Source organism: Notolabrus celidotus, chromosome 24 (genome assembly GCF_009762535.1).
Source record: "Notolabrus celidotus isolate fNotCel1 chromosome 24, fNotCel1.pri, whole genome shotgun sequence".
In the NCBI taxonomy this organism is placed as follows: Eukaryota; Metazoa; Chordata; class Actinopteri; order Labriformes; family Labridae; genus Notolabrus; species Notolabrus celidotus.
Window position 1 is genome coordinate 10,905,120 of NC_048295.1, and position 13,974 is coordinate 10,919,093.

Consider the following 13,974-nt stretch of genomic DNA (forward strand, 5'->3'; position numbering starts at 1 on the left):
ACTTGGTGTCAATTGGTTGTTAACAAATTGTCTCTTAATATTAAAAATAAAAATAAACTACAACTAATTTTGATTACCCCTGGTGTTAAACTTGACCTCTTTTAAAGGCCTGGGTCTTATAGTTATGTTAAATTGACCTCTTTTAAAGGCCTGGGTCTTATAGTTAAGTAAAATTGGCCTCTTTTAAAGGCCTGGGTCTTATATTAATGTTAAATTGACCTCTTTTAAAGGCCTGGGTCTTATATTTATGTTAAATTGACCTAATTAAAAGGCCTGGGTCTTATATTTATGTTAAATTGACCTCTTTTAAAGGCCTGGGTCTTATATTTATGTTAAACTTGTCCTCTTTTAAAGGCCTGGGTCTTATATTTATGTTAAATTGACCTCTTTTAAAGGCCTGGGTCTTAGAGTTATGTTAAATTGACCTCTTATAAAGGCCTGGGTCTTAGAGTTATATTAAATTGACCTCTTTTAAAAGGCCTGGGTCTTATATTAATGTTAAATTGACCTCTTTTAAAGGCCTGGGTCTTATATTTATGTTAAACTTGTCCTCTTTTAAAGGCCTGGGTCTTATATTTATGTTAAATTGACCTCTTTTAAAGGCCTGGGTCTTAGAGTTATGTTAAATTGACCTCTTATAAAGGCCTGTGTCTTAGAGTTATGTTAAATTGACCTCTTATAAAGGCCTGGGTCTCATATGTAAGTTAATTTGACCTCTTTTAAAGGCCTGGGTCTCATATGTAAGTTAATTTGACCTCTTTAAAGGCCTGGGTCTTATATGTAAGTTAAATTGACCTCTTTTAATGGCCTGGGTCTCATATGTAAGTTAAATTGGACTCTTTTAAAGGCCTGGGTCTCATATGTAAGTTAATTTGACCTCTTATAAAGGCCTGGGTCTCATACGTAAGTTAAATTGGCCTCTTTTAATGGCCTGGGTCTCATATGTAAGTTAATTTGACCTCTTTTAAATGCCTGGGGCTCATATGTAAGTTAAATTGGCCTCTTTTAAAGGCCTGGGTCTCATATGTAAGTTAATTTGACCTCTTATAAAGGCCTGGGTCTCATATGTAAGTTAAATTGGCCTCTTTTAAAGCCCTGGGTCTCATATGTAAGTTAATTTGACCTCTTTTAAAGGCCTGGGTCTCATATGTAAGTTAAATTGGCCTCTTTTAAAGGCCTGGGTCTCATATGTAAGTTAAATTGGCCTCTTTTAAAGGCCTGGGTCTCATATGTAAGTTAAATTGGCCTCTTTTAAAGGCCTGGGTCTTATATTTATGTTAATTTGACCTCTTATAAAGGCCTGGGTCTCATATGTAAGTTAATTTGACCTCTTATAAAGGCCTGGGTCTCATATGTAAGTTAATTTGGCCTCTTTTAAAGCCCTGGGTCTCATATGTAAGTTAAATTGGTCTCTTTTAAAGGCCTGGGTCTTATATTAATGTTAAATTGACCTCTTTTAAAGGCCTGGGTCTTATATTTGGGGCTGTTAATTTGAGTCATGATAAATTGACCTCTTTTAAAGGCCTGGGTCTTATATTTAGGTCTGTTAATTTGAGTTATTGTAAATTGACCTCTCTTAAGAGCCTGGGTCTTACATTTTGCCCATCATAAAACCTGGACTCAATTTTAAACCTTTGCCAACACAGTTTAAAAAAACATCCCGCTCCTTTCCACTGATACTACAGTTATTGAACCGCACCATCCAGTACCACCATCACACATTTAAATACTTCCTGTTACACTACTGGGTGATAAATGTTGTGGAGTTCTGGTTTTGATCGAAACGACTCCTCAGTTCTAGACAGCAGGTGACAAATGTCGCGACTCCAGGGGAAGTGGTTGCAGGCAGTGTGTCAGTATATCAAAGTAACTGTTGGCTGAGTGTGAGCTTAGCGGATAAACTCCACACATGGTTGTAGAAAAAGTTACACAGATCAACAGAAACGGGATATTGATGACTTTGCTGAACGGATTGGAAATGTCTCACAGGAGACTCTAAAAAACTCTCACATATGAGTGCGATTGACTTGTAATGCCACCTTTTCTCCACAAGATGCAGACAAAGCTCACATGGAACCAACACACCCAACATACAGAGTCTGTTAGATATCATCATTGATGTAATGGGGAGGTTATTGTTGGTAAAAATCAAGACAAATGGAACCCTCTGATCCTCTGATGGTCCAAATCTTCCCCCTGTTCAGTCCCTGTTGAAGAGTTTTTAAAGGCCAGTGTGTAAGGGGGAAGTAGAAATGTTAAAGAAGCATCATGTATTGGTGTGTCTCTGTGGCGCAGTGGATAGAGGACAGAGTCTGGAGGGTGAGGGTTCGGTCCTCATTGGGGGGGTTACTTAGTTTTGAGGAGTGTTTTCCAAAAAGAGAACCTTAAAGCATTTGGAAACATGTATGCTGTGCGTCTTTGTGGTGTAGTGGTGTAGAGGATGGACTTGCAGTTCAGAGGTTGAAGGTTCGATCCGTATTTCAGGCTTGTGACTTTTGAAGTCAGAGAGCAGCAGAATGAAGATAGATCCACCCAGAGCTGAGCTCTGCACGTGTGCCTTTGTGGCGTAGGGGTGTAGAGGAAGGACTGGCAGCCAAAAGGTTGATGATTCGATCCTTATCGGTGCTTTAGGGAATTTTAAAGTTCAAAGAGCCAAAGAACAAGGAGACATGCACCCACATCTGAAGTCCACATGTGTGTCTTTGTGGTGCAGGAGTGTAGAGGACGTACTGGCAGCCGAGAGGTTGAAGGTTCGAACCCCGTCTCAGGTTTAGTGAATTTTGAAGAGTGTTTTTAAGAAATAGGAGAAGTGAAAAGCATTTGGAAACCTGCATGTTGTGTTTCTCTGTGGTGCAGGGGTGTAGAGGATGTACTGGCAGTCTAGAGGTTGCAGGTTTGATCCTTATCAGTGACTCAGTGAGTATTAAAGTCAAAGACACTCTTAATTGGATAATTGATGTTTTTTTGAGGTGTGGTTGTGAAGTCAGAATCCTCAGAATATTCTTTTAATGCTTTTCTAAGTATTTCTAAACAGACATGTAATTCACTGCATTGGCCACATGGGAGCGCCACACACTCAGGACGTGACGTTCAGGTGACGTTCAGGTGCTTGGGACGTGTTCAGGTGACGTGCCTCACAGTAGCTTCCGGTTCCGGTTCCTCCACGCTGCTGCTGCTGACTGACTGACGCACGGACACGCTTCCTCCGGACCACAACGGGAGTCTGCAGAACGACGAACAGACGGAGAAAACACACAGAAGAAGGAGAACATGCTGGAAACTAAAGACCCGGACCCGGAGCGTGCAAGGGGGACACGAGACGAAGGTGAGTTTGAGGCTGAGACACGAAGCACGCGGACGCTGAGCTGACAGCTAATGCTAACGCTAACACACTAAGGGACTTGTTGTGAAGGCTAAGGCGCATGCTAATGCTACTGTGGGGACTTGTTGTTTCTGCAGAGCCTTAGAAAGAGTGACAAAGTGTGTTTGTTGTTGAGTTTAAAGTGTTACAGTCTTAATGACTCTGTCCATGCACGTGCTGTAATGTTGTTGCTGTAGTTGACAGCTCACCAAGACCTTGACCCCGAACACTCACCTCAGTTTAGGTGTTGAGCTGTATTGGGATTATTTAAAAGCACTTGTCTGCATGAAACAGTATGTCCCCAGCTGTGTCAGAGTCACTCTTTATTAAGTGTGTGTGTGTTTTTGTGGCTTTGAAGCTGCAGACCTGAAGAACAGCTGATGGGAGGAGCACGTGTCTGTGATGAAGTGGCTTCCTGGTGGCAAAATAAAGTGCTGCAACTACCAGGAGAGTGTCCACCTGAACTAAAACTAAACTGAGGTGAGTTTAAAGTTTTCAAGTGTAATTACTCTGTTCATACAGCTGCTGTAATGTTGTTGTTGTTGTTGTTGTTGTAGTTGACAGCTCACCACTAGAGGGCGCTGTTTCCCCTCAAAGTCATTGGATGAATGTTTGTGTTGTTGATTCAGCTCCTGTAATTCAACCTGTGTGTTTTAATTGTTTCACCATTAGCTTTAAAGGGACATTTCACTGAGGGGGACCGGCTGACCCGAGGTGCTCGGTGACCCGGAGGTTGGGGTGTCCAGAAAGGGCGGCGGCCTCAGGGCCTCTTGGCTGGGCTCTTCTTTCCCTCTTCTCCTCCTCCTCCTTCCCTCTGCTCCGTGAGCATTACGTCTCAGGACGGGAGACACGGGCGTCACATTGAAATCATTTGGTATAACTTAAACCTCACTACAAACTTGTTTTAGAACACAATGCATGTTCACAAATAAAAACCCAAAGACTGAAGAGGCTGAATCTTCCTCCTGCGTCTGCTCTTCTCTCCCTGAGGCCATGCAGCAGCTGCAGCAGAGGTTCAAGAAGGCTGTGGGTCTTGATTCCACCATGGACGAACAACAGAGGAGACTCAGGCTGAAGGAGTTGCTGACGGGAGGACCGGGTGTGTTGAATGAAGGACTGAACGTAGGTAGAAAGAAGAAGAGTTTCCATGGTGACAAAGGACAAGCAAAGTGGAGAGGAAAATGGCCGACACCTCACGTGACTGCAACCTTCCAATCCCAACATTGTTCCTTTAAACATGACTCAAGACAATAAACATTCAATGTGACAATGATGACTCATGGTTTCCTTAGTCAGGAAATAAGACCATATTTGGTGAATCTGTGAATAACTTCCTTACCAACACATGTCTCCATGTTTGTAGTTCTCTTTAAGGTCCAGAGACAACATGCAGGATTGAGGAGGTTTTGGAAACCTGCACAGAGGTCTGTCTCTGTGGCGCAGGAGCAAAACACCGGACTTGATGTCTGGAGGTCATGGGTTCGATCCTCTGTTGGTCCAAATCATTCCTCCTGTTCAGTCCTTGTTGAAGAGTTTTTAGAAGTTGTCATCTAAAGGAGAAATAGAAATGTTAAACACACATCGTCTACAGGTGTGTCTCTGTGGCGCAGTGGATTAGAGGACACAGTTGAAGTCTGGAGGTCGTGGGTTCGATCCTCTGATGGTCCAAATCTTCCCCCTGTTCAGTCCTTGTTGAAGAGTTTTTAAAGGCCAGTGTGTAAGGGGGAAATAGAAATGTTAAAGAAGCATCATGTATTGGTGTGTCTCTGTGGCGCAGTGGATAGAGGACAGAGTCAGAGTCTGGAGGTTGAGGGTTCGGTCCTCATTGAGGGGCTCACTTAGTTTTGAGGAGTGTTTTCAGAAAATAGAGCCTTAAAGCATTTGGAAGCATGTATGCTGTGTGTCTTTGTGGTGTAGTGGTGTAGAGGATGGACTTGCAGTTCAGAGGTTGAAGGTTCGATCCTTATTTCAGGCTTGTGACTTTTAAAGTCAGAGAGCAGCAGAATGAAGATAGATCCACCCAGAGCTGAGCTCTGCACGTGTGCCTTTGTGGCGTAGGGGTGTAGAGGAAGGACTGGCAGCCGAAAGGTTGATGGTTCGATCCTTATCGGTGCTTCAGTGAATTTTAAAGTTCAAAGAGCCAAAGAACAAGGAGACATGCACCCACATCTGAAGTCCACATGTGTGTCTTTGTGGCGCAGGAGTGTAGAGGACGTACTGGCAGCCGAGAGGTTGAAGGTTCGAACCCCGTCTCAGGTTTAGTGAATTTTGAAGAGTGTTTTTAAGAAATAGGAGAAGTGAAAAGCATTTGGAAACCTGCATGTTGTGTTTCTCTGTGGTGCAGGGGTGTAGAGGATGTACTGGCAGTCTAGAGGTTGCAGGTTTGATCCTTATCAGTGACTCAGTGAGTATTAAAGTCAAAGACACTCTTAATTGGATAATTGATGTTTTTTTGAGGTGTGGTTGTGAAGTCAGAATCCTCAGAATATTCTTTTAATGCTTTTCTAAGTATTTCTAAACAGACATGTAATTCACTGCATTGGCCACATGGGAGCGCCACACACTCAGGACGTGACGTTCAGGTGACGTTCAGGTGCTTGGGACGTGTTCAGGTGACGTGCCTCACAGTAGCTTCCGGTTCCGGTTCCTCCACGCTGCTGCTGACTGACTGACGCACGGACACGCTTCCTCCGGACCACAACGGGAGTCTGCAGAACGACGAACAAACGGAGAAAACACACAGAAGAAGGAGAACATGCTGGAAACTAAAGACCCGGACCCGGAGCGTGCAAGGGGGACACGAGACGAAGGTGAGTTTGAGACTGAGACACGAAGCACGCGGACGCTGAGCTGACAGCTAATGCTAATGCTAACGCCAACACACTAGGGGACTTGTTCTGAAGGCTAAGGCGCATGCTAATGCTACTGTGGGGACTTGTTGTTTCTGCAGAGCCTTAGAAAGAGTGACAAAGTGTGTTTGTTGTTGAGTTTAAAGTTTTAAAGTCTTAATGACTCTGTCCATGCACGTGCTGTAATGTTGTTGCTGTAGTTGACAGCTCACCACTATGTCCGACGCCATTTTTAAAAGACCTTGACCCCGAGCCCTCACCTCAGTTTAGGTGTTGATCTGTATTGGGATTATTGATCAGCACTTGTCTGCATGAAACAGTATGTCCCCAGCTGTGTCAGAATGACTCTTTATTAAGTGTGTGTGTGTTTTTGTGTCTTTTGAAGCTGCAGACCTGAAGAACAGCTGATGGGAGGAGCACGTGTCTGTGATGAAGTGGCTTCCTGGTGGCAAAATAAAGTGCTGCAACTACCAGGAGAGTGTCCACCTGAACTAAAACTAAACTGAGGTGAGTTTAAAGTTTTCAAGTCTAATTACTCTGTTCATACAGCTGCTGTAATGTTGTTGTTGTTGCTGACAGCTCACCACTAGAGGGCGCTGTTTCCCCTCAAAGTCATTGGATGAATGTATGTGTTGTTGATTCAGCTCCTGTAATTCAACCTGTGTGTTTTAATTGTTTCACCATTCGCTTTAAAGGGACATTTCACTGAGGGGGACCGGCTGACCCGAGGTGCTCTATGACCCGGAGGTTGGGGTGTCCAGAAAGGGCGGCGGCCTCGGGGCCTCTTGGCTGGGCTCTTCTTTCCCTCTTCTCCTCCTCCTTCCCTGTGCTCCGTGAGCATTACGTCTCAGGACGGGAGACACGGGCGTCACATTGAAATCATTTGGTATAACTTAAACCTCACTTCAAACTTGTTTTAGAACACAATGCATGTTCACCAATAAAAACCCAAAGACTGAAGAGGCTGAATCTTCCTCCTGCGTCTGCTCTTCTCTCCCTGAGGCCATGCAGCAGCTGCAGCAGAGGTTCAAGAAGGCTGTGGGTCTTGATTCCACCATGGAGGAACCAGGCTGAAGGAGTTGCTGACGGGAGGACCGGGTGTGTTGAATGAAGGACTGAACGTAGGTAGAAAGAAGAAGAGTTTCCATGGTGACAAAGGACAAGCAAAGTGGAGAGGAAAATGGCCGACACCTCACGTGACTGCAACCTTCCAATCCCAACATTGTTCCTTTAAACATGACTCAACACAATAAACATTCAATGTGACAATGATGACTCATGGTTTCCTTAGTCAGAAAATAAGACCATATTTGGTGAATCTGTGAATAACTTCCTTACCAACACATGTCTCCATGTTTGTAGTTCTCTTTAAGGTCCAGAGACAACATGCAGGAGTGAGGAGGTTTTGGAAACCTGCATGGCAGTCTGTCTCTGTGGCGCAGGAGCAAAAGACCCCACTTGAAGTCTGGAGGTTGTGTGTTCGAACCCCTGATGGTCCAAATCATTCCTCCTGTTCAGTCCTTGTTGAAGAGTTTTTAGAAGTTGTCATCTAAAGGAGAAATAGAAATGTTAAACACACATAATCTACAGGTGTGTCTCTGTGGCGCAGTGGATTAGAGGACAGAGTTGAAGTCTGGAGGTCGTGGGTTCGACCCTCTGATGGTCCAAATCTTCCCCCTGTTCAGTCCTTGTTGAAGAGTTTTTAAAGGCCAGTGTGTGAGGGGGAAGTAGAAATGTTAAAGAAGCATCATGTATTGGTGTGTCTCTGTGGCGCAGTGGATAGAGGACAGAGTCAGAGTCTGGAGGTTGAGGGTTCGGTCCTCATTGAGGGGCTCACTAAGTTTTGAGGAGTGTTTTCCAAAAAGAGAACCTTAAAGCATTTGGAAACATGTATGCTGTGTGTCTTTGTGGTGTAGTGGTGTAGAGGATGGACTTGCAGTTCAGAGGTTGAAGGTTCGATCCTTATTTCAGGCTTGTGACTTTTAAAGTCAGAGAGCAGCAGAATGAAGATAGATCCACCCAGAGCTGAGCTCTGCACGTGTGCCTTTGTGGCGTAGGGGTGTAGAGGAAGGACTGGCAGCCGAAAGGTTGATGGTTCGATCCTTATCGGTGCTTCAGTGAATTTTAAAGTTCAAAGAGTCAAATCCCATCTCAGGTTTAGTGAATTTTGAAGAGTGTTTTTAAGAAATAGGAGAAGTGAAAAGCATTTGGAAACCTGCATGTTGTGTTTCTCTGTGGTGCAGGGGTGTAGAGGATGTACTGGCAGTCTAGAGGTTGCAGGTTTGATCCTTATCAGTGACTCAGTGAGTATTAAAGTCAAAGACACTCTTAATTGGATAATTGATGTTTTTTTGAGGTGTGGTTGTGAAGTCAGAATCCACAGAATATTATTTTAATGCTTTTCTAAGTATTTCTAAACAGACATGTAATTCACTGCATTGGCCACATGGGAGCGCCACACACTCGGGACGTGACGTTCAGGTGACGTTCGGGTGCTTGGGCCGTGTTCAGGTGACGTGCCTCACAGTAGCTTCCGGTTCCGGTTCCTCCACGCTGCTGCTGCTGCTGACTGACGCACGGACACGCTTCCTCCGGACCACAAAGGGAGTCTGCAGAACGACGAACAAACGGAGAAAACACACAGAAGAAGGAGAACATGCTGGAAACTAAAGACCCGGACCCGGAGCGTGTAAGGGGGACACGAGACGAAGGTGAGTTTGAGACTGAGACACGAAGCACGCGGACGCTGAGCTGACAGCTAATGCTAACGCTAACACTAACACTAACACACTAGGGGACTTGTTGTGAAGGCTAAGGCGCATGCTAATGCTACTGTGGGGACTTGTTGTTTCTGCAGAGCCTTAGAAAGAGTGACAAAGTGTGTTTGTTGTTGAGTTTAAAGTTTTAAAGTCTTAATGACTCTGTCCATGCACGTGCTGTAATGTTGTTGCTGTAGTTGACAGCTCACCACTATGTCCGACGCCATTTTTAAAAGACCTTGACCCGAGCCCTCACCTCAGTTTAGGTGTTGATCTGTATTGGGATTATTTATCAGCACTTGTCTGCATGAAACAGTATGTCCCCAGCTGTGTCAGAATGACTCTTTATTAAGTGTGTGTGTGTTTTTGTGTCTTTTGAAGCTGCAGACCTGAAGAACAGCTGATGGGAGGAGCACGTGTCTGTGATGAAGTGGCTTCCTGGTGGCAAAATAAAGTGCTGCAACTACCAGGAGAGTGTCCACCTGAACTAAAACTAAACTGAGGTGAGTTTAAAGTTTTCAAGTCTAATTACTCTGTTCATACAGCTGCTGTAATGTTGTTGTTGTTGTTGTTGACAGCTCACCACTAGAGGGCGCTGTTTCCCCTCAAAGTCATTGGATGAATGTTTGTGTTGTTGATTCAGCTCCTGTAATTCAACCTGTGTGTTTTAATTGTTTCACCATTAGCTTTAAAGTGACATTTCACTGAGGGGGACCGGCTGACCCGAGGTGCTCGGTGACCCGGAGGTTGGGGTGTCCAGAAAGGGCGGCGGCCTCGGGGCCTCTTGGCTGGGCTCTTCTTTCCCTCTTCTCCTCCTCCTTCCCTCTGCTCCGTGAGCATTACGTCTCAGGACGGGAGACACAGGCGTCACATTGAAATCATTTGGTATAACTTAAACCTCACTACAAACTTGTTTTAGAACACAATGCATGTTCACAAATAAAAACCCAAAGACTGAAGAGGCTGAATCTTCCTCCTGCGTCTGCTCTTCTCTCCCTGAGGCCATGCAGCAGCTGCAGCAGAGGTTCAAGAAGGCTGTGGGTCTTGATTCCACCATGGATGAACAACAGAGGAGACTCAGGCTGAAGGAGTTGCTGACGGGAGGACCGGGTGTGTTGAATGAAGGACTGAACGTAGGTAGAAAGAAGAAGAGTTTCCATGGTGACAAAGGACAAGCAAAGTGGAAAGGAAAATGGCCGACACCTCCTGTGACTGCAACCTTCCAATCCCAACACTGTTCCTTTAAACATGACTCAACACAATAAACATTCAATGTGACAATGATGACTCATGGTTTCCTTAGTCAGGAAATAAGACCATATTTGTTGAATCTGTGAATAACTTCCTTACCAACACATGTCTCCATGTTTGTAGTTCTCTTTAAGGTCCAGAGACAACATGCAGGAGTGAGGAGGTTTTGGAAACCTGCATGGCAGTCTGTCTCTGTGGCGCAGGAGCAAAAGACCCGACTCGAAGTCTGGAGGTTGTGTGTTCGAACCCCTGATGGTCCAAATCATTCCTCCTGTTCAGTGCTTGTTGAAGAGTTTTTATAAGTTGTCATCTAAAGGAGAAATAGAAATGTTAAACACACATAATCTACAGGTGTGTCCCTGTGGCGCAGTGGATTAGAGGACACAGTTGAAGTCTGGAGGTCGTGGGTTCGATCCTCTGATGGTCCAAATCTTCCCCCTGTTCAGTCCTTGTTGAAGAGTTTTTAAAGGCCAGTGTGTGAAGGGGAAGTAGAAATGTTAAGGAAGCATCATGTATTGGTGTGTCTCTGTGGCGCAGTGGATAGAGGACAGAGTCAGAGTCTGGAGGTTGAGGGTTTGGTCCTCATTGGGGGGGTTACTTAGTTTTGAGGAGTGTTTTCCAAAAAGAGAACCTTAAAGCATTTGGAAACATGTATGCTGTGTGTCTTTGTGGTGTAGTGGTGTAGAGGATGGACTTGCAGTTCAGAGGTTGAAGGTTCGATCCTTATTTCGGTCTTGTGACTTTTAAAGTCAGAGAGCAGCAGAATGAAGATAGATCCACCCAGAGCTGAGCTCTGCACGTGTGCCTTTGTGGCGTAGGGGTGTAGAGGAAGGACTGGCAGCCAAAAGGTTGATGGTTCGATCCTTATCGGTGCTTTAGGGAATTTTAAAGTTCAAAGAGCCAAAGAACAAGGAGACATGCGCCCACATCTGAAGTCCACATGTGTGTCTTTGTGGCGTAGGGGTTTAGAGGACAGACTGGCAGTCTAGAGGTTGCAGGTTTGATCCTTATCAGTGACTCAGTGAGTATTAAAGTCAAAGACACTCTTAATTGGATAATTGATGTTTTTTTGAGGTGTGGTTGTGAAGTCAGAATCCTCAGAATATTCTTTTAATGCTTTTCTAAGTATTTCTAAACAGACATGTAATTCACTGCATTGGCCACATGGGAGCGCCACACACTCAGGACGTGACGTTCAGGTGACGTTCAGGTGCTTGGGACGTGTTCAGGTGACGTGCCTCACAGTAGCTTCCGGTTCCGGTTCCTCCACGCTGCTGCTGCTGACTGACTGACGCACGGACACGCTTCCTCCGGACCACAAAGGGACTCTGCAGAACGACGAACAGACGGAGAAAACACACAGAAGAAGGAGAACATGCTGGAAACTAAAGACCCGGACCCGGAGCGTGTAAGGGGGACACGAGACGAAGGTGAGTTTGAGACTGAGACACGAAGCACGCGGACGCTGAGCTGCTATCTAAGGCTAATGCTAACGCTAACACACGTGGGGACTTGTTGTGAAGGCTAAGGCGCATGCTAATGCTACTGTGGGGACATGCTGTTTCTGCAGAGCCTTAGAAAGAGTGACAAAGTGTGTTTGTTGTTGAGTTTAAAGTTTTAAAGTCTTAATGACTCTGTCCATGCACGTGCTGTAATGTTGTTGCTGTAGTTGACAGCTCACCACTATGTCCGACGCCATTTTTAAAAGACCTTGACCCCGAGCCCTCACCTCAGTTTAGGTGTTGAGCTGTATTGGGATTATTTTCAGCACTTGTCTGCATGAAACAGTGTGTCCCCAGGTTTGTCAGAATGACTCTTTATTAAGTTTGTGTGTGTTTTTGTGTGTCTTTGAAGCTGCAGACCTGAAGAACAGCTGATGGGAGGAGCACGTGTCTGTGATGAAGTGGCTTCCTGGTGGCAAAATAAAGTGCTGCAACTACCAGGAGAGTGTCCACCTGAACTAAAACTAAACTGAGGTGAGTTTAAAGTTTTCAAGTCTAATTACTAATACAGCTGCTGTAATGTTGTTGTTGTTGTAGTTGACAGCTCACCACTAGAGGGCGCTGTTTCCCCTCAAAGTCATTGGATGAATGTTTGTGTTGTTGATTCAGCTCCTGTAATTCAACCTGTGTGTTTTAATTGTTTCACCATTAGCTTTAAAGGGACATTTCACTGAGGGGGACCGGCTGACCCGAGGTGCTCGGTGACCCGGAGGTTGGGGTGTCCAGAAAGGGCGGCGGCCTCGGGGCCTCTTGGCTGGGCTCTTCTTTCCCTCTTCTCCTCCTCCTTCCCTCTGCTCCGTGAGCATTATGTCTCAGGACGGGAGACACGGGCGTCACATTGAAATCATTTGGTATAACTTAAACCTCACTTCAAACTTGTTTTAGAACACAATGCATGTTCACAAATAAAAACCCAAAGACTGAAGAGGCTGAATCTTCCTCCTGCGTCTGCTCTTCTCTCCCTGAGGCCATGCAGCAGCTGCAGCAGAGGTTCAAGAAGGCTGTGGGTCTTGATTCCACCATGGAGGAACCGGGAGGACCGGGTGTGTTGAATGAAGGACTGAACGTAGGTAGAAAGAAGAAGAGTTTCCATGGTGACAAAGGACAAGCAAAGTGGAGAGGAAAATGGACGACACCTCACGTGACTGCAACCTTCCAATCCCAACATTGTTCCTTTAAACATGACTCAAGACAATAAACATTCAATGTGACAATGATGACTCATGGTTTCCTTAGTCAGAAAATAAGACCATATTTGGTGAATCTGTGAATAACTTCCTTACCAACACATGTCTCCATGTTTGTAGTTCTCTTTAAGGTCCAGAGACAACATGCAGGACTGAGGAGGTTTTGGAAACCTGAATGGCAGTCTGTCTCTGTGGCGCAGGAGCAAAAGACCCGACTCGAAGTCTGGAGGTTGTGTGTTCGAACCCCTGATGGTCCAAATCATTCCTCCTGTTCAGTCCTTGTTGAAGAGTTTTTAGAAGTTGTCATCTAAAGGAGAAATAGAAATGTTAAACACATAATCTACAGGTGTGTCTCTGTGGCGCAGTGTATTAGAGGACACAGTTGAAGTCTGGAGGTCGTGGGTTCGATCCTCTGATGGTCCAAATCTTCCCCCTGTTCAGTCCTTGTTGAAGAGTTTTTAAAGGCCAGTGTGTGAGGGGGAAATAGAAATGTTAAAGAAGCATCATGTATTGGTGTGTCTCTGTGGCGCAGTGGATAGAGGACAGAGTCAGAGTCTGGAGGTTGAGGGTTCAATCCTCATTGAGGCTCACTGAATTTTGAAGAGTGTTTTCCAAAAGGAGAAGCTTAAAGCATTTGGAAACATGTATGCTGTGTGTCTCTGTGGCGCAGCGGTGTAGAGGATGGACTGGCAATCGAGAGGTTGAAGGTTCGATCCTTATTTCAGGCTTGTGACTTTTAAAGTCAGATAGCGGTAGAATGAAGATAGATCCACCCAGAGCTGAACTCTGCATGTGTTTCTTTGTGGTGCAGGGGATTAGAGGAAGGACTGGCAGTTCAGAGGTTGAAGGTTCGGTCCTTATCTGTGCTTCAGTGAATTTTAAAGTTCAAAGAGCCAAAGAACAAAGAGACATGCACCCAGAGCTGAAGACCACATGTGTGTCTTTGTGGCGTAGGGGTTTAGAGGACTAACTGGCAGTCCAGAAGTTGAAGGTTCAAACCCAAAATTTTGAGGAGTGTTTTTAAGAAATAGGAGAAGTGAAAAGCATTGGAAAGTATGCTGTGTT

The 13,974-nt window shown here is 45.1% G+C and overlaps 2 long non-coding RNA genes across 11 annotated transcripts in view; one reads left to right on the top strand and one right to left on the bottom strand.

The window, feature by feature from the left end:
- Positions 1-2,551: 2,551 nt before the first annotated feature.
- On the top strand, positions 2,552-12,936 carry LOC117808085. 10 transcript variants are annotated; one of them, XR_004630132.1, is made up of 12 exons: positions 2,556-2,768; positions 2,857-2,916; positions 3,022-3,325; positions 3,720-3,841; positions 4,034-4,235; positions 4,361-6,171; positions 6,596-7,096; positions 9,980-10,079; positions 10,344-11,650; positions 12,075-12,196; positions 12,375-12,573; positions 12,699-12,936. It is a non-coding gene; the product is annotated as an uncharacterized LOC117808085 (long non-coding RNA). The 10 variants fall into 10 exon arrangements; XR_004630128.1 differs by having other exon boundaries at positions 2,555-2,768; positions 2,857-3,325; XR_004630129.1 differs by having other exon boundaries at positions 2,556-3,325; positions 10,344-11,241; positions 11,347-11,650.
- Positions 12,937-13,198: 262 nt separating this feature from the next.
- LOC117808086 overlaps positions 13,199-13,974 on the bottom strand; it is a 10,149-nt gene continuing 9,373 nt past the window's right edge. Inside the window, exon 11 of the long non-coding RNA XR_004630142.1 lies at positions 13,199-13,216. This is a non-coding gene — a long non-coding RNA (uncharacterized LOC117808086). The remainder of the gene's footprint in view (positions 13,217-13,974) is intronic.